The sequence below is a fragment of the Oryctolagus cuniculus genome, chromosome 12 (assembly GCF_051225735.1).
Source record: "Oryctolagus cuniculus isolate XC-2025 breed Fujian yellow rabbit chromosome 12, ASM5122573v1, whole genome shotgun sequence".
Lineage (NCBI taxonomy): Eukaryota > Metazoa > Chordata > Mammalia > Lagomorpha > Leporidae > Oryctolagus > Oryctolagus cuniculus.
In genome coordinates, this window is record NC_142878.1 from 52,602,734 (window position 1) to 52,628,792 (window position 26,059).

At 44.0% G+C, this 26,059-nt stretch overlaps 1 long non-coding RNA gene across 3 annotated transcripts in view; it reads left to right on the forward strand.

The window, feature by feature from the left end:
- Positions 1 to 482: 482 nt before the first annotated feature.
- Positions 483 to 26,059, forward strand: part of LOC103351159 (uncharacterized) — a 100,315-nt gene continuing 74,738 nt past the window's right edge. Inside the window, exons 1-2 of one of the 3 annotated variants that reach the window (XR_016217976.1) lie at positions 483 to 568; positions 20,107 to 20,267. This is a non-coding gene — a long non-coding RNA (uncharacterized LOC103351159). Of the gene's footprint in view, positions 569 to 15,969; positions 16,419 to 20,106; positions 20,268 to 26,059 lie in introns of those variants that run through there. The other 2 variants (XR_016217974.1, XR_016217975.1) reach the window with 2 other exon arrangements.

Here is a 26,059-nt window from a genome sequence, read left to right on the forward strand (position 1 = left end):
GACTTTTTGCTTCGGAAGCTGCCTAGGTATAGCTTAATTGTACCTGAAGACCTTTTCCTTCTCACCCCTTCCTGGAGACACAGATGACTTATCGCAAGCCCTGTCTAAGACTGAATCAATATCAATACCTCAAGTAGCTTACAAGATTGAGTTCTGAGCTTTTTGGTATTTTTCTTACTACTCCAAAATATGACCAGATAATCCTCTGATTACTTGGGAGCCAGCTGTATCTTACTTTCTTGCAGGAACGTCTAAAGGGTTCTTTAGAAAACTAGGGAAAGTACAAGACTGAAGATAAACCACAGGCTGGAGCCCAGGCTGCTGACTGGAGCACAGATGGGGGAATGTGAACAGCCAAGAAATACGAGGCCTTTGGCTCCTTTCCCAGAACTGCCAGGCTAAGACCTTGGCAGAAACTCAACAGGAAACTGAACTCTATTTGCATATCCTTTTATACATGGGAGATTAAAAGCTTCAACCTTGAGTGATCACAGTTTTTGAGACTCACAAGGAGGCATTAAAGAGGAGGAGGGGTGTCCCAAGGGAGGTGAGCAGGAGGCGATGCAAGGTAGGTGTGAGGTTAGCAATGACTTTCAATCCCCTTTGATTAATCATGAGTGCATTTCATTTAGTTCCTTTTTTTGATTTTATCCTCATTGGGTCACATAAAAGATTCAGCTAGGCCAGGATTGTGCTTCCCAAATCTTGTGAATCTGTCACATTTGATCCCCTTTGTCCCACAGTTACTTCCCCCTTTTTCTTGCTGGGTGGAGACCTATAACTTAATCTAAATTCTTTATTTTACAGATGAATTTCTGAGGCTCCAAGAAGTTCACTAACTTTTCTAAAGTCACGCAAAAAGTTAGGAGTAAGAGCTCTGACTCTCAGATCCCACCCCCACCCCACCCCAGCACCGGGCAAGCAGGTGGAAGTTTCCTCAATCTAGGAGAGCTTTTTTCTGGCATGTGATTTGGCACAGATACCCCTCACTATCTTCTGTCATCAGAACACCCATGTCTGGCAAGACAGCAGCTCTGATTCTCTGGCTTTTCTCCCTTAGTCTCCCTGGGCCAGATTCCTGTAACTCTTTGATGGGAGAAGCCAGAGGAATGATTTTTGTCCTTAGAATTAATGTAGGGAAGCTTGTTTTCTTGCCCAGGTACTGCAGTGAAAACTAACCCTGTGTAGATAACCTGGGCTGCATGAGGACAGACAGATGTCGCCTCTCATGGTTTAGTGATTAACTTGAGAGTTTTCCTTTTGAGGGACAGGAAAAGATTGTTCTACCCTTAAAAGGATGCAGTAATTAAATATATGTTAACCCTGGGAAGACTCCACTCCCAGGGAATCCCCAAAGCTGGAGACGGCTTCTGAAAATTGTCACCCTTTTGTCCAGCTCTTGGCTCAGATCTCTGAACTAAGTCTGTTGGGAAAATGCTTGGTGGGAGCGATTCAGTCTCCACATTTCTTCTGGTGAGGCTGAGACTGGGCTGAGTCACCTCCATCTGGTACAGACGAAGGGCAGGGAGGACACAGGGTCTTAGACCCTCACAATGATGAATGAGACTTGCCTTTGGGACTTTCACTATCATTAGTGCCGGGAAAGAATTCAGAGAGGTTATGTGGGAAGAACATCCTGATGAGGTATTTTTATGAAAAATGTGCTGGCAGCACATTTGGATTTCTTGGTTTGGAAAAATGCTGGTGGTAATTGGCAATCTTCCCTCCCATTCTAGCTCCTCCAGTCCTTTCTCTTCTAGGTATAAACCACTTTACTTCAAAATCTTGTGTTGAGAGGAGTGGAGAATTAGCACTACTGAGCATGTTGGGTGTGCTGGCCACCCCAGTGTGTCAGATGCTTACTAGCAATTATTTAATATAATCCTTGTAATGATTCTCCAAATCATTGTTTCTATTTCATGGATGAGGGAATAGAGGTTTAGAGAAGTTAATCAATCTTTTTCAAGGTCCCAGAACTAGTAGGTTAGGAGCTGTGGTTCTCACTCACTTTTGTCTAATTCTTTTCTCCACTAAAAGAATTCCCATATAAAAACATATATGCAGTTTATAGTCCAAAAATTTTAAGTCATTCATTTTCAAATAGTGAAAGGATCTTACCATGATTAGAGATGATTTGCTTATTATTGTTTTTAAGTTCAATATACATGAATATTTTTTAGAATGATGAAACCTGCTTATTTTGGTATTATGACTTTAGCTTTCTGGGCTATATTATCCTGTATTAAAGAGAAGAAAATTCATCAGTTTAAATTGTGCCATGATGCTTTTTGTTAAGACAATGCATGGCCTTTCATGAAACTCCAGATGCAGTGAGGAGGTAGTCATCTGGAACTCAGAGAAAACTCAGCCTCCTCTTTCTTCCAGCTTGGCACAATCACTTGTTTTGCTGCTTCTGTCTCTTTTCTCCAATGTCCTGAGAGTCAAGGGCTAAGAAGAACAACCACAAAGGGCAACCAGTCCCACCTAAGAAGCAGGTGTGAGTTAGACTTTCTCATGGCCTAGTAATCATTCAGAACAACCCCTCTGGCTCATAAGACTTCTGGAAGGGCCACTCAGGATGGATCCCACAGGAACTCATTACATTTCTCCTAACCCTTTTGTCTGACAAACTCTGGAGGCAGTAAGTTGGATGGGAAAAGACCAGGAAAACTCAGAGGAGCCAAGTGAAGAAGTTGTATTTTACATGGCAATAAGAGAGGGCCCCAGTTTTGATGAGGGTGGAGGTGTGACCCCTATGAGGGGAGATCAGTGAGGATAAGATTCCTACTTGTATGTGCACAGTCCCCTTTTGCTCCTGTTCAGGTTCGCTGTGGTTCCCAGGGTGAGAGTACAATCATGTCAGCGGAGCAATCCTGTTTCAGTCTGTTGGTTTGTAAATGTAACTGATTGTTGACACTGCTCCTGATGATATTAGATCTTCCTTTCACAAAACCTGGTAATGCTTAATATCCCCCAAAGGATTAATTTTGGAAGCATTCATGCAGTCTTTTTGGAGCTTTGCATAACCATGTTGTCCAGAAAATTTCCAAGTTAAACCCAGAGGGGTTGTAGGTGATCAGCGAGAAGTGCTGCATATTCCTCACAACCCCTCCAAAGGCTGCTGGCTGATTCAGGGACTGGACCATGGGGAAAGAAGACGTTGCTAGTAATTTTAAGACACAGACATCACATCACCTCACAAATGGAGACCTCCTGCATTACCATAGAGAAAAAGCACATAGAGAAGTATTAGCCCAGGAACATACTGTGTACTGGGGGCTGAAGATGGAAAAGTGACCAAAGAGATACCACAGATACAGTACAATGAAGATTGCCAGTATTCTTTCATGCCAAGTGCAGGGGGAGTACCATGGGGACCCAATAGGAAGTAGTTCTACTCCCTGTGCCTAGCTTCCTTTTACAGAATAGAGTTTACTGCCATCAGAAAGGACTTGGGAGGGTATTAGACCCATTCTACTTACCACAGACATGATTTAAAACCAGCTTTTATTTTTAAAATTTTATTTTAAAGGTAGAGAGTGAGAGAGCGAGCAAGAGAGCTAGTGAGACTGGTTCATTCTCCAATTGCTTGCAACAACTGGGACTGGATAAGGCCAAACCCAGGAGACTGGATCCCAATCTGGCTCTCCCATGTAGGTGACAAAGATCCAAGTACTTGAGCCACTGCCTACTGCTTTCCAGGGTGTGCATTAGCAGGAAGCTGGAACTGGAAGCAGGGTTAGGACTCAAACCCAGGTACTTTAAGTCACCCAAGGGGTGGCTTAAATCCTGTGCCAAATGCCTGCCCCCCAAAACCAGCTTGTAATGCACTCCAGAGAAAGGAACATCTTTTTTATTTTTTATTTTTTTAAATTTTTATTTATTTATTTATTTATTTTGACAGGCAGAGTGGACAGTGAGAGAGACAGAGAGAAAGGTCTTCCTTTGCCGTTGGTTCACCCTCCAATGGCCGCTGCAGCCAGCGCACCGAGCCGATTCAAAGGCAGGAGCCAGGTGCTTCTCCTGGTCTCCCATGGGGTGCAGGGCCCAAGCACTTGGGCCATCCTCCACTGCACTCCCCGGCCACAGCAGAGAGCTGGCCTGGAAGAGGGGCAACCAGGACAGAATCTGGCGCCCTCACCGGGACTAGAACCCGGTGTGCCGGCGGAGGATTAGCCTATTGAGCCATGGCGCCGGCCCGAAAGGAACATCTTAAGCTGCCTGGGCTTGTGTCCCAGCTTAGCCGCTTACCAGGTCTATGACCCTACGCAATGCCTTAACCTCTCCATGCTTTGATTTCCACTATATATAAAATAGAGACGACAATAGCAATGGGGTTCCTGCAGGGCTTAAACCAATTAAAATAGGTTAACCACTTTGAACAGAAACTTGCATATGGAAAAGTACTCTATGGCTGCAGGCTGTCAATTATTGCTATTGCCAGTGACTCTTTGCAGTTGCTAATGATGTTCATTTCCAGGGCATTTTCATTTTTAGCTGATTTTTTTGCTGAGATTTCAGAAAGTTTTCTCTTAACTTACAGGAAATGGGTACAGCTGATCAGAGAGTCATGGAGGGTGAGAACTGGAAGGGACCTCAGGCTGTGTCAGTCCAGCTTCTCCACCCTGTAGTGAGCCTGGCGAGGCGAAATGATGGACTGGAGTTCTCCCTCAGCAGAACCAGGGTTTTGCAAACAGTCTCAGTCCAGTGTAGTACCTTCATGTGCAGCAATCAAACCCTGTCTAATTTCCCTGCGACTCACTCAGAGTAGCTCAGAAATGGACCAGGCCTGTGATCCCGTGGAAACGACTGACCAGTACTGAGTATAATAAAATGGTCATTCCTATAATCTTATAGCACCTTGTTGGTTCTCTTAACAACATTGTCTTATTGTTGATCTTGCCTTATTCTGAAAAAGAAAGGAGGGGATATTTTGTCTCTGAATGGAAGGTGGGGGAAAACTTCCAGACAGGCTCCGGCCAGTCCTCAGCAGAGTGGGTCAGAGGCCCTGATGTGAGGAGCAGGAGCCCTATCTAGTGGGGTCATACTGGTTGAGTGAGAGAGGAGGACACCTGTTTTTCCTCCCCAGCAATGTGCACTGAGCACCTATGTGTTCACAGGTGCCCAGAGGTTGGGCACTCATGGAATAAGGAGGACCCGGTGCAGGGTTTGAAATTACAAGGCATTTTTTAGGAAGAGGTAGAATTCAAAGACTGCAGTATGGTCAAGCTCTCTGCGGTTCTTTGAGAACCTTGCAGCCCCGTAGCACGGATGAGGTGGCTTTATAAAGGCACGAATGAGGGTTCATCTTGGTTGAAAGGAGAAAGGTTTTCCAGCTGACTGGAGGGGGCGCAGACTAGAGGCAAGTGGGTCATAGAGGGTTTTCCTGTGCAACCAGGTGCTAGGGTGTGGCGAAGGGAGGTCTGGACCAGGAGTTGGGAGACCTGGATTCTTTGACTTTGCTGCTACTTGGTTGCATGATGGTGGGAAAGTCGCTTGATTTCTCCCATTCCTCAGTCTCTGCATGTTCAGCTGAAGTGGTTGATCCGAGTGTTGATGAGGGTTTCTCACTGCTCTAACACTCTGTGTACATGGGAGTGGATTTTTTTAAAAGATTTATTTATTTATTTGAAAGGAGAGTTACAGAGAGAGAGAAGGAGAAGAGACACAGAGAGAGAGAGAGAGAGAGATCTTCCATCCTCTGGCTCACTCCCCAAATGGCCACAATGGCCGGAGCTGGGCCGATCTGAAGCCAGGACCAGGAGTTTCTTCCTGGTCTCCCACGTGGATACAGGGGTCCAAGGACTTGGGCCATCCTCCACTGCATTCCCAGGTGCATTAGCAGGGAGCTGCATCATAAGTGGAGCAGCTGGGACTTGAACTGGCACCCATATGGGATGCCGGCACCACAGGCATCAGCTTTACCCACTATACCACAACACAGGACCCATATTTCTTACATGGAAAGAGTAATGATGGTTTTGATGCTGGGGTTTTGATGGATCATCAGATTTGGACTCAAATATTTTAAGTTGATTCTTACTGAGGATTATTGTTGGTGAGTCATTTCTTTGATTTCAACTTACAGTGCCAGTTACACTGACAATTATGTGGGTTTTTTAAAAAAGATTTTATTTATCTGAAAGTTGGAGTTACAGAGAGAGAGAGAGATTAGAGAGAGACAGATTTTCAATCCATTGGTTGACCCCCACCCCTCAACATCCAAATGGCTGTAGTGGCCAGGGCTGGCCCAGTCCAAAGTCAGGAGCCAGGAGTTTCATCCAAGTCTTCCATGTGAGTGCAGGGGCTCAAGTACTTGGGCCATCTTTCACTGTATTTCCAGGTGCATTAGCAGGGAGCTGGATCAGAAGCAAAGCAGCCAGAAACTCAAACCAGCACCCATATGGGATGCTGGCATTGCAAGTGGCAGCTTAACCCGTAGTGTCTCTGTGGCATTGTCCCTGTGGGTGGAAGCTTGCCTTTCTTCTTCACTGCAATACCTTGTCAGGTGGCAAGTGAAGATGGAAACCCATTAGGGAGCCTGTCCTGGCCATCATGGCCCCAGAACACCCAGAGGTCCTGAAGCTAGAATTCTTAAAGTTTTGCTAGACATTGTACAGGACTCCAGCTTTCTACATCATCACTCCAAATCCCCCAGGTTTCTCTGTGACTGGCTTCCTGGGGAGGAGGAGAAACTGATCACCTCCCTGAGGTGAACACAGTTTTTCTTGCAGTCTCACCATCTAGGTGGTAGTTTTGGGGAGGGACGCTGATCTGCAAATGTAGATGAGGCTGCAGATTCTCTCCCAGGGCTGCTGGAGTTGAGTCATCTTGGGACCAGTGTGAGACATACATCATCCACTGTGTACACTTTCCAGCAGCCCATAGAGTGGGGTTGCACGAGCAGGGAGAGAATCAAGGCAGAGGGCTCAGTGTCACATCCTCCACTCTCCATTTGTCAATCATACCATTTAGTCATCTCCTTTTCTGTGGTGTAAACTTTGACCTTTTCAGAACTGCTTCTTTGCCATCCCCTCACAGCCACCCACCAACATCCATTTTTTAAATATATTTTAAAAATGAAAATTTACACTATGGGTGAAAGAACTCTCAGCAAGATAAGAAGGGAAAACTCTTCCCTTCCCTCACAACCTACAGAAAGGCCGATATCACTAAGTGTCTGAAAGTTACACGTGAATATGTTGTTGCTGAGACAGGAGTCCAGCAGGTGCTCAGACTCCAAGTATCAGGCTTCCTGCCCACCCAGGCTTGGTTGAAAGGTTGCATCTTGTTGTAGCATTTCTTGACAACCTGATTTAAAGTTGTAATCTCTCCTAGGACCTTGGTAACTGTCTTCTCTTCCCTCCCTCCCTCCCTCCCTCCCCCTCTATCCCTCTCTCTTTCTTCCTCTCCATCTCTCCTGCATCCCTGTTTGATTCAAACTGTTATTGAACGAATAAATAAATTTTGTTATATCTATAAGAGCAACCTTGATCTCTGAAAGTCTATACTTTTTGAAATTTGTTTCCTTCCTTAGTAATTTGTTGCCCTGGGGATGTACTTACACTGACATTTCTTTTTTGGAAATTTATAAATACCCATGAGGTTTTGTCCTAAGCCAGTGGAGGATGACTTAAACTTCCCTCTTCTCCCTTAGGTATGCAGGTAAAAAGAAAAGTATGACTTAAATTTCTTATTTAAACACGGAGTCTGAGAAGCTGGCCTTATTTCAAGGAATATTCTGGCTGGACTAACTTGTTCTGTCAGCAGGTCTTTCTCCAACGAGTGCGACACGCTGGGGGCACCTGCTCCACTGGCTGACTGTGGCCTTGGGGGCTCTGGAGCACCCAGGAATGCCTGCAGAGCATTCTTTCAGTATGTGGTACACACTGCCCTTGCCACTCATATGTTTGTGCAGGTGACACCAAAACCCCCAAAAGTTTAGCCCTAGAGGGTTCTATATTCTTGAAGAATACCAAAATCGTTGGTGGGGGGTGGTGGTGGTAAGGTACATGGAAGTTGGATTTTTTTCTTTATTTAGGGAAATGTGTTATTGCAGCTTTGAGTTATGAAATAGCAGGTCCTAGCAAGTCTATTTGGAGAGCAAGTTTACAAAATTACTCCTGAAAAGTAAGTAGAAGTGTTTAGTTTTTTCCCTAACACTGCAGGACTCAGGGCATGGGACCTTGGGACCCAAAGGATTGAAAAGGTGAAGAAAGAAGAGAGCCTTTCACTCTCCTTATTTCACCCCCTGAATGGGGGGATGTCCCAGGAACTCTGCTCTCACAGAGTAAGCTATTTGTGTCCTACCATTCTGTATTATCAACCATTCGTAAAATCTCATTGTAGTTATTAACATTTTGCCGGCAGACAGATGATGCTTGGAAGAAGCAGCTCAGGGGAATAAGTTAGCACCAACTTTGTGTGCCCACTGATATTCAGCACAGGGCAGCATGCACACAACCCTCGCTCATTGTTGTATTTACTCCTTCATTTAGCACATTTATTGAATGACTAATATGCGCCAGACTTGTTCTTAGTGCTGGGACAATGAACAAAGCAGACAAAATCTCTGGCATTAAGGATTTTATATTACGGATGGCTGAGAAACAAATAAACAAGTAAAATATACAGCATCTCGAGGGGGTGATGGCTGCTGTGGAGAAGAATTAAGCAGATACCAAAGGTGGTATGTGCTGGAAGAATGAGTGAAGCATTCTGACCAAATACATAAATGAAGCTGTATAATCCTATCATTGATGAGTAGGAAAGAAGCTTTCATTCTGTAGTCTCAAAGTGTGGAAATTTATCAACTAGACTCATTGTCTATGATAAAAACAGTGGATTACGATCCTACCTAAAGGGGCTAAGGTTGTGGTGTAGCAGGTTAAGATGTAGCCTGAGATGGTGGCATCCCATATGGGCACTGGTTTGAGACCTCGCTGTTCCACTTCTGATCCAGCTCCGTGCTAATGTGTCTGGAAAGTAGTGGAGGATGGCCCAAATGTTTGGGCCCCCCCCCCTTTTTTTAAAAGATTTATTTTATTTATTTGAAAGTCAGAGTTACACAGAGAAAGGAGAGGCAGAGAGAGAGAGAGGTCTTCCATCCAATGGTTCTTCCCCCAATTGGCTGCAACGGCTGGAGCAGCGCCAATCTGAAGCCAGGAGCCAGGAGCTTCTTCCAGGTCTCCCATGTGGGTGCAGGGGCCCAAGGACTTGGGCCATCATCTACTGCTTTCCCAGGCCATAGCAGAGAGCTAGCTAGGAAGTGGAGCAGCCAGGTCTCAAAGCGGTGCCCATATGAGATGCCAGCACTTCAGGCCAGGGCGTTAACCTGCTGCACCATAGTGCCGGCCCCAATAAAATGAATCTTTATATTAAAAAAAAAAAACATACCTAAAGCAGAGGAAGTTTGGTTAGAAATTACTTTCTACTCTCTGCACACTGTAATACACTGCTGTGTTTTCTGCAGAGAACTGTGGATGTCAAATCTTGAGCCATTTTGCTGCTTTGGTTTAAGTGATAAGTGGGTGACAATGGAAAAGACAAATTTGGACACTTTGCTTCAACAGTACAGATACATGTGGGTGGTAAAGTTAGCAGTTCTGTGAACCTGACAGAAACCCATAGAATTCCTCCAGCTGCCATCATCACATCAACTCCGCATCCTACAGTTGTGATTCTAGGCAGACCCCTGGGAAGGGCAGGAGAAGGCAGAAAATTCATGAGGATTCCCAGAGACTCTCAGGGAGTCCAGAAATATGTGGCCTTTGACAAGCATCAGAAGCAATGGATGGGCTCATTTCCTATATTGAGGCCTGGGACAAAAGCTACTGACCTAGGCTGGTGTTCAGGCATCTAAGTGGCAGTGGGATGGACACCAGGTATTCTACCTCAGCCAAGAAGTGAGACATCTCTGGAGAACATCCTAGATGCTCACATTGCAGTTGGAATTTTAAAAGTAGGAGAGGGAGAGAAGGGAGGTGTCAAGAACTGGATACTCCCGCCCCCACTTAAGAGATGGGCCAAGGACCTCAATAGACATTTTTCAAAAGAGGAAATCCAAATGGCCAACAGGCACATGAAAAAATGTTCAAGGTCATTAGCAATCAGGGAAATGCAAATCAAAACCACAATGAGGTTTCACCTCACCCCGGTTAGAATGGCTCACATGCAGAAATCTACCAACAACAGATGCTGGCGAGGATGTGGGGAAAAAGGGACACTAACCCACTGTTGGTGGGAATGCAAACTGGTCAAGCCACTATGGAAGTCAGTCTGGAGATTCCTCAGAAACCTGAAGATAACCCTACCGTTTGACCCAGCCATCCCACTCCTTGGAATTTACCCAAAGGAATTTAAATTGGCAAACAAAAAAGAGGTCTGCACCCTAATGTTTATTGCAGCTCAATTCACAATAGCTAAGACCTGGAACCAACCTAAATGCCCATCAACGGTAGACTGGATAAAGAAATTATGGGATATGTACTCTTTAGAATACTATACCGCAGTAAGAAACAACGAAATCCAGTCATTTGCAACAAAATGGAGGAATCTGGAACACATCATGCTGAGTGAAATAAGCCAGTCCCAAAGGGACAAATACCATATGTTCTCCCTGATCGGTGACAACTGACTGAACGCCAAAAAGGAAACCTGTTGAAGTGAAATGGACACTATGGGAAACGGTGACTTGATCAGCATAGCCCTGACTGTTAATGAACAACTTAATACATTATCCCTCTTAGTAGTTTTTTTATCTGTTCTACTTAATATGACTGGCTTAATTCTGTAATTAATACACAGTTATTCTTAAGTGTTGAAAATTAACTGAAATGTGATCCCTGTTAAACATAAGAGTGGGAATAAGAGAGGGAAGAGATGTATAATTTGGGACATGCTCAAGCTGACTTGCCCCAAATGGTAGAGTTAGAAACATACCAGGGGATTCCAATTCAATCCCATCAAGGTGGCATGTACCAATGCCATCTCACTATTCCAAGTGATCAATTTCAGTTCACAATTGATCATAATGAAAGGACTAAGAGTCAAAGGGAGCACATAAACAAGTCTAGTACCTGCTAACACTAACCGATAGAATAAATAAGGGGGAGAGTGATCCAACATGGGAAGTGAGATACTCAGCAGACTCATAGAATGGCAGATGTCCTAAAGAGCACTCTGGCCTCAGAATCAGCCCTAAAGGCATTTGGATCTGGCTGAAAAGCCCATGAGAGTATTTCAGGCATGGAAAGCCAAGACACTCCGGCAAAAGATCTCTGTGAGTGAGATCCCAGTGGAAAGAACAGGTCTTCAAAGAAGGAGGTACCTTTCTCTGAAGGGAGGAGAGAACCTCCACTTTGACTATGACCTTGTCTAAACAAGATAAGAGTCGGAGAACTCAGAGGGCTTCCATAGCCTTGGAAACTCATGACTGGAGCATAGGGAGATTACCGATGCCATAGACAGGAGTGTCAATTGGTAAAGTTAACAACAGGAGTCACTGTGCACTTACTCCTCATGTAGGATCTCTGTCCTTAATGTGCTGTGCATTGAGATTTAATGCTATAACGAGTACTCAAACAATATATTTCACTTTGTGTTTCTATGGGGGTACAAATTGTTGAAATCTTTACTTAATGCATACTAAACTGATCTTCTGTAAAGAAAAAAAAAAAGAAATTATCAATTCCCAACTTGACTCTCACTGGGATTAAACATGACAATAGGTCTGATCTGATTTCATCATCATTTTAAAAAAATCATCTATCATTTTTCACTTTATGTTTCTGTGTGGGAGCAAACTGTTGAAATCCTTACTTAATGTATACTAAGTTGATCTTCTGTATATTAAGATAATCGAAAATGAATCTTGATGTGAATGGAAGGGGAGAGGGAGTGGGAAAGGGGAGGGTTGTGGGTGGGAGGGACGGTATGGGGGGGAAGCCATTGTAATCTTAAGTTGTACTTTGGAAATTTATATTCATTAAATAAAAGTTAAAAAAAAAAAACCTGGATACTCCAGCCCCCAACCCCTCTTCAGGAGACTTGCCAAGGGATCGAAACAACCTCTGCATCAGCAGATATGACTGAACTCGCACACTCTTCCCATTTGATCTTTAATTTAGGTGTTGCTAAAAATTAGGTATTTCTTTAGTTTATGCCATTGCTGTTATAGTGGTGCCAGGACAATCAGTCTCCAAGTCAGACTCAAGTCCTGGCTCTGCTTCTGCAAGCAATCTTTCCAATCTCTCTGAGGCTTAGTTGTGGGCTGGTCCTGAGAGGCCCATACAGTCAGGATGGTGGGGCAACAGTGTTCTTTGACAAGAAACACCAGTGACAGTTTTGGTGAACACATCTGTTTCTTAACAATCAGGCACAAGCTTTTATGAGGCAGGCAAAGGGGAGTAGCTAGTTCAGGGTGGCAACACTAATTCCATAGGATAAAGCCAATACTGGTACATCTATGCTTTTCCAATCAGCTTGAAGGTCACATAGCCTATATAACCTTCCAGGTGGTCTTATGGGTCTGGGCCACACCCGGGAGCTGTACAATGCCCCTCAACAGGAAGTGGGGGTGGAGGAAATGTGCCTGGGCCACTGCTGCCTGCCAGCAGTCAGGTCATGTGTGGGTCTCAGTGTGCTGAGCCCCCAACCAGAGCCTTTCCCAGGAGGCATGGTGTTCCATGCCTTTTTTTTTTTTTTTTTTTTTTGACAGGCAGAGTGGACAGTGAGAGAGAGTGACAGAGAGAAAGGTCTTCCTTTTCCATTGGTTCACCCCGCAATGGCTGCTGCGGCCAACGCAGTGCAGCCAGCGCACCACACTGATCCGAAGCCAGGATCCAGGTGCCTCTTGTGGTCTCCCATGAGGGTGCAGGGCCCAAGCACTTGGGCCATCCTCCACTGCCTTCTTGGGCCACAGCAGAGAGCTGGCCTGGAAGAGGGGCAACCAGGACAGAATCGCACCCCGACCAGGACTAGAACCTGGTGTGCTGGCGCTGCAGGTGGAGGATTAGCCTATTGAGCTGTGGTGCCAGCCTCCATGCCCTCTTAACCTCCTGCATAGGCTAGGCAGGCAGTCTTCCAGCCAGGCACAGGATCACCCACATTTAGTCTCCCAACCAGTAAAGGAGAACTGATAATAACAACCTCACCTGGTTGTCACAGGGTTAAATGAACTCATACCTGCAAAGCATCTGCATCTTGTTGGTGCTCTGTAATTTAGTTCACTTTTTCCTCAATTTTTGCACCTTATAATTTACTTTCTCATAAGTAACATTTATTGAATAATTATCATGTACAAAGCAATTTATTTACTTTCTATCATTAGATGTTCCCAACACTGTGAGGTTAGAGCTCTTTATCGTCCCCATTTCAAAGATGATTTTAGAAGACAGGGTGAAGCTTATGAAGGATCACAAAGTCTCAGAGTTAGAAAACATTTGACAGGCCATTTGAGAGCACTGCTCCATTGTCCCAGTTTTTTGACAATGGTCTCAGAGCATTGGTTTGAATGGGTTTGTCAGCAAGGGCATAGTCCCTGGTGTTCCTTATTTCAGACATACCCTGGAGATGACCTCCAAAGATGCCACTCCTCTTCCCTGAATTGTATGCTGTGTCCTTTGGTTGCAGTGTCTGAACACTGTGCTCCTGCTGTGGTATCTTGAGGAATTGCTTTAGCTTTTTTGCACCTTAGTGTGCTCATTTGAAACATGGGGGTAATACTAGAAAATGAATCATAGGGTTGTAGTGAAGATTAAATCATGCAACACATGAAGTGCTTAGAACAGTGCCTGGCATATAATAAGCACCCAACAGATATGGGGTTTTGTTGTAGCTAAGTTGTCATTTTACAAATCTGTCCATTTTTCTCCCTCATTCTCCTCAAAGACAGACTTTCCAGTCTCAAGCAGAAGGGCTCACTGGGTCCCTTACTAGGACTGAAGCCTGCAGACCTTATAAAACCATGACTTCCCAACTTTGACATCTGCACAACTATCTTTCCTGATGTCATTCCTTTTCCAAAGTCATGATTTCAAACTAGGAGAAGAATTGCATCCTCTCGGTGCTGGGGATACACTCTACCTCCCTGCCTATCAATTGTTCACAGAAGAATAAACAGATGTGAGTGGCAGGCAGGGGACTTGATGAATCATGATGGGCCCTATGTGGGAACCTGGGATACAAACTTGGAAGGTTGGGCTTAAACTCTTCCTAGAGTGTGGGGCTCAGGGTGCCCTATCTGAATGGGGATCCAGGAAAGTGATTTTGTCTGAGGGCAGAGTCAATATTCAGAGCCTTGTAGACAGTTCTACCAAAGAAGCTGTCCAAGGAGGGGTGGGCCAGAAATGTAGAAACCAGCTACAGGTTTATGCTGGAACTGGGCACCAGGACAGAGTGAGTTTGGGTTGGAGGGTAGAGAAGAGATTATCTGAAGAAGCTGCTGTTAGGAGAGATAAATAGTAATAGCTCATGGAGGGAGTCATCACTTACATGCATGGATAATTATATACTATAAGTAAATACATATATATGTATACATGCACATATATATATATATACATTTTATATATGTGAGATCAGGCAGAGGATCAATCAGGGAGGATTGGGAAGTCATTTGGTAGAATAATGAAGAGCTCTGATTGGAACTGAATATGTGTGTCTGGGATATCAAGAGTCTCTTTGCACTTCTGGTTCATTCCCTAGATGGCATGCAACAGCCAGAACTGCACCGATCTGAAGCCAGGAGCCAGGAGCCAGGTGCTTCTTCTGGGTCCTTCTAAGGACCTGGGCCATCTTCCACTGCCTTCCCATGCCACAGCAGAGAGCTGGATCAAAAGTGGAGCAGCCAAGACTCAAACCAGCACCCACATTGGATGCTGACATTGCAGGCGGTGGGTTTACCCACTATGCCATAGTGCAAGCCCCATTAACAAATATTTTTACAATTTTATTGAGGTATACTTAATGTGTAATAATCTTCTCATATTTACTGTGCATAATTTGATGAATTTTGGCATACCCATATGTTTGGGAAACCATCACCATAATCCAGTTACCAAATATATCCATCATCACAAGTTCTAATGAAGCTATTTAGTAAGGTGAATGGTAGATTTTCCAGACAAGGCCAGAGAGAAGGCTGATTTCTGCCAAAGTTCAACTTTGGAATAGAGAGCCCTGTCAATCATCTCTATGTGGAAAAGATAGTTTGGGGGTAGAAGTGGAATATTAAATTGAAATGTCCAAAGAAGTATAAGGAAGTGTCAGTGGAAGGAATTTTTCAATGTCTTGTTCTAGCACATGTGGAAGAGGAAATAAGAAACAGAAGTGGAATGGAGGACTAAAGACCATATTCAGCAAATAATCATCAAAACAATGGAATGCTGGGGCTGGAGTCTTACCCTCCATGTTGGGTAAGGTAATAGGCAACGAACATTATTTGATGCTGAAGGAAGGGAGAGGAGGCTCCACCTTACCATTGTATCTCCTCTGAAACACCTAGATTTATGGCATAAATGGATGAGGAGAGACTGATGTCATCTTTAGCACATCCACCCCCCACCTCTGTAGATAACGTCACCGTCACCTTTGGATCTTGAGTCACCAGCACAACATCTGACCTGGCTCCTGGGAGAAAAGATGCAAGTGAGCAGCCAAGATCACTGATGAGGTTGGGACTGCCATGAGTACCATGAGGACCTGCTCAGACGTGGGTGAGATGGATGTCTGTTGCTCCCCCATTCGTGGAGGAACAACACCGGACCCTGCGCTGTTCCTTTTTCCCTGGCCCTTCCCGGGTTAGCTGCCGTTCCCTCACTCGTGGAGGAACGACGCCGTCCCGGGTTAGCTGCCAGACACCCCCCCCCCCCCCCCCGGGCCTCCGCGGAGGAGCGGTACACCGCCGCCGGCTCTCTCAGGGGCTGCTCAGATGTTCCCCGGATGTTCCTGGTGCACCTTGTCTCTCTCCTCCTTTATAGTCCTCTTCCACCAATCCATGCTCTGCTACCCACACGCCGAGCACGCTGCTCTCCTCCAATCAGGAGCAGGATCAGCTCCTGCAGTTTATCAGTCGAATTGGTGAGGCAGCTGCATGGAAAGTTGTTTGCTCTCTCTCAGCACCATATTGTGGGAGAGCAGATGCATAGAATAAGTCTTAATTCCAGTAACTTAGTCTAGTCGCAATTGCTCCCCACAGGTGTCTCCTCACAGAGACAGCTTTGTCTCCCAGCAGCCCCTGCCTTGTCCCTCCTCTAAATCAACACCTTCCCTGTGATGAACTTGTCCCCGAGGACACTGCCCCTGCCAGCAGCTGTTTTATTCTGCAGAGAATTCTTGCCAATCACAGGAGACTCACAGTGCCTGATGCCTGTTAAGAGGATGACAATGCCGCCCTCAGGACTGATGATGTAGTTCAGGTAAATCAGGGCAACTGGGAGGAGGTTACAGCAGCTTATTTGACGGAAAACACAAGGTTTCTGCTTCATTTTCCAATTAGGTATACACATGGGGTACTCCACAGTGATGCTAACAGTTAATACCAAGAAGAAGAATTATTGGCATTTACAGCTGTAATCAAAAGAACCATCAAAGAGGGAGATCGATAGTACGTGGACAAAGACTCTAAGGATGTAATGATTATTGTGTTCACTGCAAACTTCCTCCAGGCAAAGTTGGATCAGGGTGATTCACCCTTGTGTAAAAGAACAACCCAATGAAATGCTGCCTCCAAATTTGAGCCAGCATTACCTGATCTTCATTGAACTCATCGATCTTCTCTACTGTAGGGTTCTTAGGTCACCTGTGTTGAAATACACAGAGAAAACAACATAGAAACCTCCAGTACATCCCAGTTTATGATAGCCTAAATTTATATATACTCAAATGAGGGAGGTTGTTGAACTCTTAGGATCTACATTTTTGAATTTAAAGACCAAAAATCTTTAAAATTTTGAAATCGAAGGGGTAAATTAATAATGGGAACTAGAGTGCAGCAGAAGCTTGGAAGAGGGCCACCTGGTAGGAGATGAGCAGAGGAGGTGTCCCATATTTGGAGAGGAGTCCAGGGTGAAACTTACTGGCATGCCAGTAAAGGAAAGACCCTCCTAGGCTTTCTTGATTTCCTCTGCCAGCTGGGTCCAGATGGCCCTAGATGGCCCCAAGGAAATCTAAACAGAGCAGCCCTAGTTTGCTTGACTTCATTGTGGTTACTCTCCACACCCACCTCTGCTTCACCTCACTTTGCCCAACTACCATTGCTGGAGGACTGCAAGCAAGTACTCGAAAGTGGTCATGTTTTTTTGACATTATAAACTGTGCCATCAGTACTCACCTACAGGACATAATGGTGCCCACTGTCTATAGTTCTTTGAAAGTTGCCAAGGTCAACCTCTCTGGACTTACATACTTGGTCTTCTTACAGCAGGGTTTCCAGCTCTTGGAACATCCTGTAAACCTAGTCATTCTTACTGTGCACCAGATCCTGAGGATTCACTAATGAATGACAGATATTGCCTGTTCTCTCTTGGAGCTGTTCCAGCATGAGAGCCAGTCATCACTTAGTAATTTGTATAATTAATTCCTCTGCCCAAGAAGAAGGATAATGAGTGTGTTACAGGGGCCAGGGTCTGGTCAGGAGGTCAGGGAGGGCTTTCCTGAAAGGAAGTGACTTTGGAGTTGCCCCTCCAGATGCACTCATTGTCCTACTGCAGGATGCTGATCTGAAAGGACAGCATCCACCCGTCCTTTCCTCCCAGGCGTCCCATTTGGCATGGCCAAAGGGAGGCAGCACTGGGAGAGTGTAGGGAGTGAGACTAATATGGGCCTTATTACCCAGATTCCTTCCTTTCAGGCAGAAAGTAGCTATGGGTGCCTTCCTCTGCTGGAGGCTACAGCTCCTGTCCTACAGCTACAGATTCAACTCCCACTTTCCATGCTTCAGGCTTAGGGTGGGAGTGATGCCTCTGTTGCCAGTCCATGGGTGTTTCTCCAACTTCTGTTGTTTGTTTCTCATAACTCTGTTGTGTTAGTTTCTCATAGCTGCCTTAAAGTACCATAAACTGGATGGCTTAAAACAACAGACACTTACTGTCTCACAGTTCTGGAGGTGAAAATTCTGAAATCATGGTGTCAGTAGTGCCATGCTCCCTCTAAAACCTGTAGGAGAAGGAGCCATCCTCGCCTCTTCCCAGCTTTGGTGGTTTGTTGCAGCCTGCAGGTGCAGGATTCCAGTCTCTGGAGTCTGGGTGTTCTCCCAGTTTGCTTGCATCTTCACATGGCCATTTTGTAAGGACAGCAGTCACGCCAGTCAGGAACCCAACTCTGCTCCAGTATGATTTCATCTTAACTAATATCATCTGCAATGACCTTGCTTCCAAGTAAAGTCACATTGTAAGGTACTAGAAGTTAGGACTCCAACACAGGTTTTCTTGGGGGGACACAATCCAGTCCCTAACACCTGCCCTTACCTTTGTAAATTTCCCTTTCGTGAGCCTTTCTCTAATCATCTGGGGAGTGGCCTCTACCTCCTTCTGGGACTACACCTGAAATACTGGGCTTAGGGGCAGGTGTAGGGAAAGAACATCCTATATAAGAAATGAAGAAATAAATAAAAAGCTTTGAAGCAGGAAGAATTATTGTGGGTATAAATCTGTATTCATATTAAAAGAATGATTAACAGGGCTTAACTGAGCCCATCTTCCTAGATAATTACTGTTGAACTGTCCCAAATTATTCAGAACGTCATTTTGAAAAATCCCAAGAATGTGTTTATGTTTATGGCTGTGATTTATAACTCCCACAGGTTAGAAGTAATTTTAGGAGTTTATTGTTAATGGGTAAAAACAACCTTCCTTTGGGCCAACTGAGAGAGAGTGAGCGAGCGAGTGAGCGAGAGCAAGCTGGCATGAACAATAAATCAACACCAGAGTCAGAAGGCAAACAGGAGGGGGCAGGTGATGGTTTGGTGGAAGCGTGGAGCAGAGTGTGGCTGGGAGAAGTGCTCGCCCACAATCCTTGGTCAAGGAGACTCAGTTTGGCCTGTGTCTATGGCTGGAGCAAGATATTGAAGCTGCATGTGGAAGGTAGAAACATCTGCCAGGGCTCTGCCCTTGGGCTCTTCTTTCAAAGGCTCTGCCTAGACTGTGTTCCTTGGGCTCAGTCATCCTTTTTGTGTCAAGGTTGCAATCAGGTCACAATGTCCTAGGTCCTTCATGTGACTTCTGGGGAAAACTAATGATTTCTTTAGGGTCTGTAAAGAGGGAAAACAACTCAGAGTTTCTGTGAGAAATAAATGAAATTATACTTGCAAACATCTCACTGCTTAGCTATTTGTTAGTTTTCTCCTTGCCATAAAAATAAGGATATGTGAGACTTGAAGAGTTAGTAGGAGAGGCAAGAGGGGTTTGAGGGCTTGATCCATCTCCCCCATGGTGTCCATCAATCTTCCATTTTATTTATTTTTAATTTTATTTGAAAGGCAAAGAGGGAAGGAGCAAGGGTGAGGGGGAAGGAGGGAGGGAGAGAGGGAGGGAGAGCGAGAGCGAGCATTGGGTGTATAGATTGATCTTCTATCCTCTGGTTTACTCCACAAATGCCTGCAACTGCCAGGGCCGAGTGGGCCAGGCAGAAGTGGGAGCTATGAACCCCATCCGTGTGGGTGGCCGAGATTCAAATACTTGAGCTGTCACTTGCTGCTATCCAGGGTGTGCATTAGCAGGACGCTGGAATTGGAAGAGGAGCTGGGGCAGACCAGGCATGCTGATATGGGATGTAGATGTCCCAAGCAGCATCTAACTGCTGGTTCAGATATCCACACCCAGACTCCCATTTTTAAAAAAATGTCTATCCCAGCCTCAAATGCTATGAAAATATAGTCTTATGCAATTTTCTGAGGCTTCCAACTGTATCACCATTACTCAGTCTCCATTTGTAGAAATTGTGAAGCTGCATTGTGCATAGAATTTTATGATTTATAGATGGTGCCTCATGCTTGTTGCTTGGTCTGGTCTGTTTTTATCTCCTGTGTAATTTCTCCAAAGCACCTGTTGAATCCATACTGGTCCTCAGAAATGCTGGTTGAAGTGAAATGATTTTCTCTGCCCACAGGATATCTGGCCTGAAAGGTGCTGCTCTCCACCACTCACAGAAACAGGGAAGAGCACTCGGGAGCTCAATCCCACTGTCACAGCCACAGGAAGGGCGTCCAGGATTGGAATTGTTGCTCTACAAACAGGAAATTCTACTCCCATCAGCTTCACCAGACAGAGGTGGGTTAAGAAAGAGATGGCTGACCCTAACATGCAAGCCACCGTGGGCTCTTCCTGCCTTTCTGTTAGTGTAAGATGGCTGTAAGGCTGGTGTACTTACTATTTCACCTTCAGGGTCAGAGTGGTTGGGAGTGCCAGACAGACACATCGAACATTGCACAGTGATGGAGGGAGATGTGTTCATGGGCTTCATTGGGAACAGAAGGAAGAATGAAGGATTTGAGGGAGGAAGGGACCTTTGCAAGCCTGTAATTGTGCTTTCAGCCTTCACTTTCTCATAACCTCAGCCAGAGAGTTGCTTTTCATGTTCTTCATGAGTTTCTTGAACTCCCTCCATTTTTTTTTGCATATACGAACATAGACTTCATATGGTTGGGTAACCATACCTGGCCTCTGACAAACCTCGGAGAGAAAATTGCACGTAGGAGTCGACTGGTCAGGACCTGGAACTTGGGGGTAATCTTTATTCACTGCTTGCTGTAGTTTTCAAGTGGCAGCCGTGTTGAAGGCAAGACCCCTGAATTTGGACTTGGAAGCTCTGGCTTTGCTACTGACTCACAAATCACTCACCTTTCCAGGCCTCAGTTTCCTGGACAATAAAATTGGCATAATACTGCCCTATGTGGTTGTGGTAATTGTGAAATTGTACACATGAATACACTTTGAAGCCAAGAATGAGACATGTACTCGGGGTCAGCTGAGCAGCATGGAAGGTGACAGCAGCAGGTTTCAGTTTGGGACCTACCTGGAGACAGAAGAGTGGAGCTGTGGATAGGACAGTAGAGCAATAAGGCCCCTCTGCTCTCACTGTGGCTCTGACAGGCTCCGGGGGAACTGACTGCTTGAGTTCGCAACTGTACCTGCAGGACACAGGGACATAGACATCTCCTTGCTGGTAGGCAAAGGTCAGGGAGCTGTTTTGGTTGCTCTTATACCAGTACATATTGTAATTTTCCATCATTTCCCATGTCATTTGGTATTGTAAATTTTTGCTTCCTCTAAAAGAAACAAATGTCTCTAGCTCTTCTTGCTCTAACAAGGTATCTAGCTTGATTCCTGAAAAAAAATCAAGCTAAGAGGAAGATAAAGAAACTGAGATGCTACATCAGAGTATCTGTGAGTTTGCAGAGCTGCCTTCCTATGCAATGTTCACTTCATCAGAGGAGTTACTTAACTCATTCACTCAGTCATTCAGCGAGCACCCACCAGCTTCTGTGGTTTGCTCAGTGCTGGTCTGGGCTCTATGCTGAAGACCATGTTTTGGGCTCTCAGGGGGCTCATCAGACCCAGGAAACTGAGGCTCCTGGTAGCTCTTACCTGTGCAAGGGGAGGGGTCAGCAGGAGGTGAAGTTGGCAGCCTCATGGCAAGGCTTCCCCTGAGGACTGAAGGGCTCCACTTCTGAGACCATCTCTCCCGGCCTTTTCTTCCTCACCTCTATCCTTAGCATTTCAAGGACCCACATGTGTGCTCTGGGGCTGCCTATGGGCAATGAGGAAATGATCAGCATGTTCTGCCTCTGAGAATAGCCTCACCAGTTGCACAATCTGGTTCCTTTTTCCTTCTGCTGCAAGTAGCAGCATCGTCTCATCTAAAGTGAAGCCAACAGTTTGGCAGGGGAGATGTTGATATTTAGCTTCGGACTGCTGCTGATGCTTGTTTCTCCTCTGTCGGCTGATGACCTTTTATTTTTTGTTACAATATATTTATTATGGATTTTTTATTTATACATCAAGACAGCTGCTTCCTAGGAAAAGAGAGATACCTTTCCAAAATGCCAATCTTTCATAAGACAGGAGCCTATAACTATAGCACAGAATTTATTTATTTATTTATTTTTTACTAAAGTATTTCTTCCTCCCCAAGAAAGCTTTTATTTAAGAAATACGAATTTCATGCATTTCATAAGTACAACTTTAGGAATATTGTGATTCTTCCACCGTACCCACACTCCCACCCCTCTTTCTTCTCCTTTTCCTATCCCCATTCTTATTTTTTCACTAAGATCTATTTTCAATTAACTTTATACACATATGATTAACTCTATACTAAATAGAGAGATCAACAAAGTATGAAAAAAATTGTTCCACAACAGTCAAGACAAGGGCTGTTCAAAGTCATTGCATCATAAAGTGTCAATTTCACTTCTATAGGTTTCCTTTTAGGTGCTCTGTTCGTTATCACGGATCAGGGAGAGCATATAGTATTTGTGCTTTGGGGACTGGCTTAATTCACTAAGTATGATGTTTTCTACTTTAATCCATTTTTTTTTTGCAAATTACAGGGTTTCATTTTTTTTTACTGCTGTGTAGTATTCCATGATGTACATATCCCATAATTTCTTTGTCCAGTTTTCAGTTGATGGACATTTGGGTTGATTCCATATCTTAGCTATTGCGAATTGAGCTGCAATAAACGTGGGAGTACAGGTAACTCTTTCATAGTCTGATTTCATTTCCCGTGGGTAAATTCCCAGGAGTGGGATGGCTGGGTCATATGGTATGTCTGTATTCAGATTTCTGAGTTATCTCCATACTACCTGCCACAGCAGCTGCACCAGTTTTTATTCCCACCAACAGTGGATTAGGGTACCTTTTCCCCTACATTCTCACCAACACTTGTTGTTTGTTGATTTCTGTATAAAAGCCATTCTAACATGGGTGAGGTGAAACCTCATTGTGTGTGTGTGTGTGTGTGTGTGTGTGTGTGTGTGTGTTTTGACAGGCAGAGTGGACAGTGAGAGAGAGACAGAGAGAAAGGTCTTCCTTTGCCGTTGGTTCACCCTCTAATGGCCGCCGCGGCCGGCGCACCACGCTGATCGGATGGCAGGAGCCAGGTACTTATCCTGGTCTCCCGTGGGGTGCAGGGCCCAAGCACTTGGGCCATCCTCCACTGCACTCCCTGGCCACAGCAGAGAGCTGGCCTGGAAGAGGGGCAACCGGGACAGAATCCAGCGCCCCAACCAGGACTAGAACTCCATGTGCCGGCACCGCAAGGCAGAGGATTAGTCTAGTGAGCCGTGGTGCCGGCCTCATTGTGTTTTGATTTGCATTTCCCTGAGGGCTAGTGAACCTGAGCATTTTTTCATGTGTTTGTTGGCCATTTGGATTTCCTCTTTTTAAAAATGCCTGTTCAAGTCCTTTGTCCATTTCTTAACTAGGTTATTTTGCTGTTGTTGAGTTTCTTGATCTCTTTATATGTTAGTTATTAATCTTTTATCAGTTACATAGTTTGCAAATAATTTCTCCCATTCTGTTGGTTGTTGCCTTTTCACTTTGCTGTTTCCAGTGCAGAAGTTTCTCAATTTTATGTAATCCCATTTGTCAATTTTGGCTTTGATTGCCTGTACCTCTGGGGTCTTTTCCAAGAAGTCTTTGATTATGGGGTTTCCCCAGTGTTCTTTAATAATTTGATGGTATTTGTTCGTACATTTAGGTCTTCAATCCATTTTGAGTGGATTTTTGTGTAAGGTGTAAGGTGTAAGCTGTAAGCTGTAAGGTAAGGGTCTTACTTCATACTTCTGCATATGGAGGACCAGTGTTCCCAGCACTATTTATTGAAGATTGTTCTTGTTCCAAGGATTGATTTTAACTCCTTTGTCAAAGATAGGCTGTACATGTGTGGGTTGATTTCTTGCATTTCTGTTCTGTTCCATTGGTCTATTCATCTGTGTTTGGGTTTTTTTTTTTTTTTTTTTTACCAATTCCAGGATGTTCTGATGATAACTGCCCTGTAGAATGTCTTGAAATCTGGTTTTGTGATGCCTCTGGCTTTGTTTTTCTTGTTGAAGATTGCTTTACCTATTCGAGGTCTCCTATGGTTCCATATGAATTTCAGGATTATTTTTATATATCTGAGAAGAACATCCTTGGTATTTTGATTGGTATCACAAGGAACCTGTAAATTGCTTCAGTAGTATGGACATTTGATGATATTGGCTGTTCCAATCCATGAACATGAAAGATTTTTCCATTTTTTGTGTCTTGTTCTATTTCTTTCTTTAATGTTTTATAATTCTCATAATAGAGATCTTTGGCATCCTTGGTTAAATTTATTCCAAGGTATTTGATTATTTTGGAACTATTGTGAATGGGACTGATCTTAGAAGTTCTTTCGCAGCCATGGCATTGTCTGTGTAGATAAAGGCTGTTGACTTTTGTGTGTTGATTTTATATATGGCCACTTTACTAAAGTTCTCTGAGTTCCAATAGTCTCTTAGTGAAGTCTTTTGGATCCCCTATATATATATAGAATCATGTCATCTACAAATAGGGATGGTTGGACTTCTTCCTTCCCAATTTGTATCCCTTTGATTTCTTTTTCTTGCCTAATGGCTTTGGCTAAAACTTCCAGGATTATATTGAATAGCAATGGTAAGATTGGGCATTTGGTTCCCAATCTCAGTAGGAATGCTTCCAGCTTTTCCCAATTCAATAGGACATTGGCCATGGGTTTGTCATAAATTGCCTTGATTGTGTTGAGGAATGTTACTTCTATACCCAATTTGCTTAGAGTTTTCATCATGAAAGAGTGTTGTATTTTCTCAAATGCTTTCTCTGCTTCTATTGAGGTAATCATATGGTTTTTGTTTTTCAGTTTGTTAATGTGATGTATCACATTGATTGATTTGTGAATATTGAACCATCCCTGCATAACAGGGATAAATCCCACTTGGTTGAGGTGAATGATCTTTCTGATGTGTTGTTGGATTTGTTTGGCTAGTATTATGTTGAGGATTTTTGCATCCATGTTCACCAGGGAAATTGGTCTGTAGTTGTCTTTCTCTATTGTATCATTTTCAGGTTTAGGAATTAAGGTTGATGCTGGCTTCATAGAAGGAGTTTGGAAGGATTCCCTCCCTTTCAATTGTTTTGAATAACCTGAGAAGAATTGGAGTGAGTTATTCTTTAAATGTCTGGTAGAAGTCATCAGTGGACCTATCAGTTTCCGTCTTGGTTATGGGTCTGTTTAGGTTTTCTATGTCTTCATGGATCAATTTAGTAAGTTGTATGTGTCCAGGAATCTGTACATTTCTTCTAGGTTTCCCAGTTTGTTGGCATATGGCTCTTTGTAGTAATTTTGATGATTCTTTTAATTTCTGTGGTGTCTGCTGTTACATTTCCTTTTTCATCTCTAATTTTACTGATTTGGGTCTTTTCCCTCCTTTTTTTGGTTAGTTGCACCAATGGTGTGTCAATTTTGTTTATTTTTTTTAAAAAAAGCTCTTCATTTTGCTGATCTTTTGGATTGTTTTTGGTTTCAATTTTGTTTATTTCTTCTCTACTTTTAATTATTTCTTTTCTCCTACTAGTTTGGGTTTGGTTTGCTGTTGTTTTTCTAGGTCCTTGAGAAGCATTGATAGCTCATTTATTTGGTGCCTTTCTAATTTCTTGATGTAGGCACCAATTGCTATAAACTTTCCTCTTAACACTGCTTGTTCTGCAGCCCATAGGTTTTGATATGTTGTATTATGGTCTTCATTTGTTTCTAGAAATTTTTTATTTCTCTTTTAATTTTTTCAGTGACCTAATGTTCATTCAGGTGCATGTTGTTCAGTCTCCATGTGTTTGTATACATTCTAGAGATTCTTGAGTTGTTGATTTCCAGTTTCATTCCATTCTGGTCAGAGAAGATCCATGGTGTGATTTTGATTTTTTTGAATTTGCTGAGACTTGCTTTAAGGTCTAGCATGTGGCCTATCCTAGAGAAAATTCCATACACTGATGAGAAGAATGTGTATTCTGCAACTATAGGATGAAATGTTCTGTAGATATCTGTTGGGTCCATTTGGCCT